This window comes from Papio anubis, chromosome 19 (genome assembly GCF_008728515.1).
Source record: "Papio anubis isolate 15944 chromosome 19, Panubis1.0, whole genome shotgun sequence".
Lineage (NCBI taxonomy): Eukaryota > Metazoa > Chordata > Mammalia > Primates > Cercopithecidae > Papio > Papio anubis.
The window spans coordinates 68,619,379-68,626,422 of record NC_044994.1 but is presented as its reverse complement, the minus strand read 5'-3'; positions in this window follow the sequence as shown (position 1 = coordinate 68,626,422).

The window sequence follows — 7,044 nt, the reverse complement described above, 5'->3', positions numbered from 1 at the left end:
GCTGGGCGAGGTGGCGGGCGCCTGTAGTCTCAGCTACTTGGGAGGCTGAAGCGGGAGAATGGCGTGAACCCGGGAGGCGGAGCTTGCAGTGAGCCGAGATCACGCCCCTGCACTCCAGCCTGGGAGCACAGCGAGACTCCGTCTCAAAAAAAAAAAAAAAAAAAAAAAAAAGAAAGAAAATAAATGTGGATAACTGTTGATAACTTCTGTTGACATCAACTTCTGTGATTAACTTCCTGAGTTGAAACCCTCATTCATGAATTTTATAATGAATTTTTGTTGAAGACTTTTCTGGGTTTTGCTTTGGCAGACCCCATATATTTGATACCTAGATCCCTCATTTATTTTTTCTCTAAATACTTTCTAATTTCTGATCATTTTTTTTCCTCTTAAAATCTTTAAATTTGTGGGTAAATAGGTATTTTCAAAAGTAAGGTATTTTAAGTTTTTGCTCTGTTTTTTTCTTTCCACTTTTTATTTCAGGTTCAGGGCATCAATTTTTTAATTACTCTCTTTTTAGTGAAAGGTTTGCTATTTTCTTATTGTTAATTCCTAGTTATTTGTCTTGTGGTTTAGAACAATGCCTTCACGGTTTCTGCACCTGGGAATTTGTCAGTAAGTTCTCAGGGTCTTCATTTAAGTAACTGCTTCATAAGTATTTGCAAGGAGGCTGTATTCTCTCTTCATTAGCAATAGTATTCTGTGTCTTATTAGCTGAAGCTTACTCATTGTTATTCCCACCTATTTTTGCATACTTGATCCATTATTTCTGTTAGATGTGAAAGTCCATTAATATAATTGATGATTTGTCCACTTTTTTCTTGATATTTATTAGCTTTATATGGTTTTGTTTTGGGGTTTTTTGAGACAGGTTTCATTCTGTTGCCTAAGCTGGCGTGTGGTGGTGTGATCACGGCTTACTGCAGCCTCAAACTCCCAGGGTGATCCTCCCGCCTTAGCTTCTCAAGTAGCTGGGACCACAGGCACGTGCCACCATGCCTAGCTAAGTTTTATATTTTTTATATTTTTTGGGATTTTGCCACATTGCCCAGGCTGGTCTTGAACTCCTGGGCTCAACCGATCCACCCCACTTGGCCTCACAAAGTGCTGGGATTACAGGTTAAGCCATGGTGCCTGGTCTCTACATGCTTTGAAGCTATAATATTAGCTAAATAAATGGACATAACTTTAATCTTCTTTTAATTTCATCAACATGAGCTGTCTTACTTCTTTTCATCACGAATTCTGTTTTGCCTGTGGTTTATACTATTACGTTTTCTTTGTATTTGTTAATATTGCCTGGTGTCTCTCCTTTCGTATTCACCCTTCTTGTTTTGTTTCAGGGTTGTCTCTCGTGCAGAGCATATAACTAGATTTTAAAGCCAGTCTTAGAGCCTTCTCATTTATCACCAATGTGCTTTAACTTATTCTGCAACGCTTCTATTTGCCATGCTTCCTTCAAGTTTTTAACAAACTTTTCTTCTTATTTTTCCTAGCTGTTACTCATAATTTTTAAACTCATATATTCGGATTTTCTGTCAATGTCCAGTATTAACAAACTTTTCCTGTTTTCCATCCAACAAAGATAAAAAATCTTATTGTGTCTTTTCTTTCTCTTCTTGTTTTCAGACTGTGGGGGATTGCCATCCTAAATAGTTATGATTCTATTTTCACAGCCAACACCTATTTAAATGGGGCAATATGTTTTCCTGGTTTGTTTCCTCACTACTGGTTTTTTCTATCTGTTTTCTTTTTTTTAAATATATAAGTTATTCCCAGTTTCCTCTAGTCTGGAGTTCAGAAGAACTCTAGGCCCTGAGGTTGCTCAAACAATACTTGGCCAAAGGAAAGGAAACTGTTGCAATCCTGCACCTTGAGGGGGTTTCCCTCCTCCAGGCGGCAGGTATGGAGGGGCCGCTAGTGTCTGGAATGGCATGCAGACCAGTCTCAGGCCTGCAAGGACAGAAGGATGGTTGCTAGGACAGGTCCCTGCAGCAGAGCAAGGGCAAGTTCACTTCTGCTTCCACAGTGTTCAGAACGGGCCTTTCAAGGAAGGATCCTATGAACGGAGGAGACACCTGCTCATGGCGGGGGAGCCTGGCTCACCCAAACACTGGCCAGTGCTCTCTGAAAACTCACTCATGGGAGCGACATCGGCTCCTCGCCCCATGAGTCATAGTGTTTTGCACACTGTGGTCAGTCAAGTGGCTCCGCCAAGGAGGAGCAAGAAGAGCTGAGTGTGGGGATCCAGGGGTCTCGCTACCGTCTGCAGTGCTGTCTTCGTTCTCTAAAATCATCCGTCTTCTTCATCTCTGCTGATGCCTTTGCGTCTGTGTTCAAGATGCTCCCGTCTCTCCCATCTTAAAACAACCATGATAGGAGACAGAAGTCCATCATCCCAAGACCCTTGGAAGTATAGCTCTGAGGGTCCGTGACCCCACCACCCGCTTTCTCCATGGCAGGGCTCTGGTGGCTGCTGTGTTTGAAGCTCCCTTTGAAGCTACTCGCCTGCAGCCCCTGCCATGTCCTTGGTGAATTGAACAGAAGCGCCACTGTCCACTCCCCAACTGCCCCGTCTGTGGCATCTGACACTCGTGGGCATGTCTTCCAAGGTCTTCGAGGAAAAGGCGGTAAGAGTCAGGTCTCCCGATGAGCGTCTCTCTCGACCTCCCTGATTCCCAGCGTCTCTTCCTTGTGCCTCCCCAGTCTCCTCCAGAGACACAGCCTTTTCTCCACCTGTCCGTGAGACAACTCAGGATTTTAATCTGCAGGTTGATTATCTGACTTCCTGACTCTCTGCCACCACACCCTCCTCCTCAGTGAGAGGAGAAAGCAATTGTTACAACATATCTGTTTCAAAGGACAGAGCAATCTTTAAAAACACATCTGTCTGTGTCTTCTCTTGCTCAGAGGCCATCTGTGGCCACTGGCCATGCTTCCGGCCGTGTTGCCTCTTCACTGTCAGCCCTAGCTCCTCGGTGATCTGACCTCGGCTCCCTCTGACCATCGCACACTGCCCTCTCCGCCTGCACTGTCCCTGCCACTCACTGGGTTCACAGACTGGTGAGGAAGAGAGCAAAGCAAACCACCATTTCAGCACAGGTTTAGGTTGTTTTCAAAGAAAAGAAATGGAAATCCATGAATAAAATGGCTAAAACAATAAGGAAAATTCGTTAAAGTCCAATGGAGGTTTTCTGTTCCAAGCTGGGTGACATTGGTGGCTTCAGAACCACATTTTCCTCCCCTCTTTTCCCTCTGCCTCCTGGCTGGCTCCCCGGGCTCCCCTCTCCCCTGGGGTGGCACAGCCACTGGCGTCCTGCTCCCACATTACTGCTACTCCTGGTGACCCGCCCCAGGACTAGCCAGTCACCATTTCCCCATGTGGGATTCCTTTTCTCCACAAGAAGACCCCTTGCTAGAAGCCCCCTGTCCCACCCCAGCCAATTCTCCCTGCTGTCCCATTGCCATAATTACATCATGTGGACGTATCTACTCCAGATGCCGGCAGGGCAAGGGCTGGGAGTCCAGGGCTGGGACACCGCATTGGCTTAGATCAATCTTGCCTCCTCCTTTTGCAGGCTGGGACTTTAGTCCACATTCCTGCAGCCATTGGCCATGCACAGTGGACACCATGCAGAATGGAGGAAGGAGCGACCCACAGGGTCCACAGCAGATATTTCAGCCAATAGGACAGGGGCAGGGACAGTGCTGTGGGACCTGTGCCTGGGGTTCCAGTCAGAATCCAATGCTTGGCAAAGTCCCCTGGCCTAGTACAAAATCTATGCAGGCCTGGTAAACTTCTTGCGGGCTGAGACACTGTCTGCACTGAAGAAGACTCGGGCCTAGCGCCACGACTCGCAGGAAATGTGAATTCAACAAATACTCATATCCGTTGAATGAATGAACAACTGGTTCTCTGCTCATCTTATGTGTCTAATATTATCATTGTGATAATGCCAAGTGCCATGACCATATCAAAATTAACACTAGGTTATATGACTGGTGGTTTTACTGGCACTACGCACAATGTTCCTTGTGTTCCCTTAGCCTCTTAAATATTGTTTAGCATGATTCATTATTTGGAGACTGTTAAAGTTATAATCATGCATGCAATTGACGTTGGTCGATTAAGATGAGTCCATCCAGGAATTGTCACAGATTTGCAGTTTATCACTGATACGTTTCACAAGAAAATCTTGGTTAGAGAATCATCATTCTTACTAAAATTTCTCAGTGTCCATTATATCGGGGGTTTAGAAATTATGCATCATTGCTGAAGACACTGTTCTGCCTTGATTTCATCATACAGCAGGGTGAAGCTCATAAAGCCTGTAGGAAAGCTGCTTATAGTACATCGTGGGGGAAGATAGATTTTAAGAACTATATGCTGAGACATAATTTTTAAAAACATGTATGGATTCAAAACCATTCAAAACCAATTGACTGTGACATGTGAGAAACAGAACTTTGCCGTGAGTTTTAAACTTGTAAATGGTGTGAATAATTCTGAACCATTCCGTTTTGCTGTTGTGAGCAGAGTTAAAGAGAATGAATGAGAAAACACTTCAGAATAGCACATGTGATTATTATGAGTCCATAAAATAGACCCTCCTTTGCTATTTCAGAAGGAATATTGTGGTCACCTGTTCTGCACAGCAGGTATGAGGACACATAAACTCACAAACACCACTACTCCGGTCGCTGGAAGATTAGACATTTCAAAAATTTATCACTCATTTTTTTTTTGTCTTGTAAATAATCATTGATAATTTATTGTTCCCACCTTCACATCTATGGCACTGTCTGCATATTATCTTTGAAAATGGGCATCTTCATACATGAAAGAGAGAAACAATTGTGTAGATGTATAACTCTGTCCTTATGTGGACATCGCATTTTGGAAATCACTTTTTGGTGCAGTATTTTAAACATTTTCAATCAGAATTTGTTTTTTACTTGGTTTCTCTCTATATATATTTTTTAGCACGCTAGATAACCAGGCCTTTTCCAGTCCCGTTATATGGATGAGCAGTATCAGCTTTATTCTCTGCCTAGGTTCGTCAAGAGCAAAGGGGTACTGAAATGAATAGGATATTCCCACTATTAAACTGCCTTGCAATTTTGGACAACAAGGAAGGGTGACGTAATATTGCACAATAACGTCTCATGGTGGGAAAGAAGGACATTATATAAAATGAAAATAATATTGTTACGGGTCCTTACAAAGCCAACTTCAGTTTTTGAAGTTCTTTTTGTGGCATTGGTAATTTGAAACAAAGTTTCATCAAAGGTTTTAATATAGGAGTATGTGTGCACACTATTGTATTTAAAAATAAGATGAAATTTCCTAGCATTGAAAAGGTGAGAATAGTTTAGCAATTGTCTATATAATACTTCACAAATATGGCCTTTTTATTAGACTTTTTGTATTGCTCCAAAGAAATGTTTTCTACAAGTGGAAATATTGGTAAAATCGTATTATCAAAGAAGATTTCCTAAAGAATACAAGACGTAGAATTTTCTTATAGAAGTTTATTATTAGTTTGCCTAAAATTTCTTCTCTGCTCCATTGAGGCGAAGCCCCAATATAAAAAAACCGGATAAGCTCGATTGCAAGTTCAAAAAAAAAAAAAAAATTGAGATGGGGGGGGGGGGGGGGGTGGTGAGATGTGGGGGAGGGGTGGGGCGGTGGAATATTGTTTTCCCCACCATGTAAGGATGGGGTAATTGATTTTCTGGAAATAAAGAAACGTATAGAAAATTAGCTGTGCTTAAGGATTCCTTTTCACTTTTGCTAATACCCTGAATTTACCGAGGTGTTAGAACTCAGAATCGAACGAGAGGGAAGAAGAAAAACAACGGTCCTGCAGCTCTTTCTGTTGGCCCACTTTCCCAAACAGCCTGCCCAGCGCTACAGGGAGATCCCGGGGTGAGTGGCAGCCCCTCCTCTTTGGATTTCCTTGCTTTTGTAAATTTGTCAGTCCATCCATGAACTTTGTTTGAACAGAGTTTGGTACTTAATGGATGATTGTATTGTATTGTAACTCACAATGTAACACATCTTTTCTGTATTTATTTTAAAGAAAGGCTTTCTAGAAGCCAAAGGGCTTAAGCTGTAGGAAATAAAGAAGTGAGACTGCCCATCCAGGTCCTGCACACGCTGCATCTCACTCAAATGCCTTGAAGTCCACACCCCAGAAGTTTCTGCACACCAAGGAGCCTGTCCAGAGGCCTCCCGCTCACTTCCAGAGGTGCAGGGCTTTGGAATTTAACGGGGAAAAAGCAAAGTGCTGACGAGTTCTGTACCAGGAAGCCTCTGGGCTCATGTCTGTTGAAACCCAAGCACTGGCCTACAGGGGCCCTGCCTCGGAGTAGACAGGGTGCCTTGGGAGGAGGAGGCAGGCTGCAGTCACAGGGGAAGAGCATGACTGGGTCTTGAGTGAAAACAGTTTGTAAACATTCACACTTTGAGGTGTGAATCTCAGATTCCGCTAGGCATGACCATACCAAGGACATTCTGAAAACAAACACAATTTTAAAATCTGCGGGAGAAAGGAACGGTTCTAGAAATGACTTCCATTTCAAGAGTATTAGCACAGAGATAACTTTTTTATGCCTTCAGATACTTTAAAACATCTTAAATTAACATATAGTTTTATGCTATTGATTACATCAACAGCTGTTTGGGAAGGGGACCTGTGCTATTAAGAAAATAACTTACATTTGCTCATATAGTATAGTACGAAAACAGTTTTAAGTGATTTTCACATTTAAATTTTTCTCATTAAAAATAACTCTGTGTGATTCTCACTTTGCAGATAAAGTAATTGCTATAAATTCTCATTACATTATGGGTTGATAGTTTTTGTCTCCAAATCATTGTGCGGCACACTCTCAGAATTTATTTGGTGACACTATGGTTGTGAACACAGTCTGTTACACTCTCGTTTCACAGACAGCACAAATCTTGTAAAGATAGTGCTTTCCTCTTTGCTTTGGGTACTAGGAAGCTCAGGGGAAAATTCTGCCGCTTCTGACAATTCA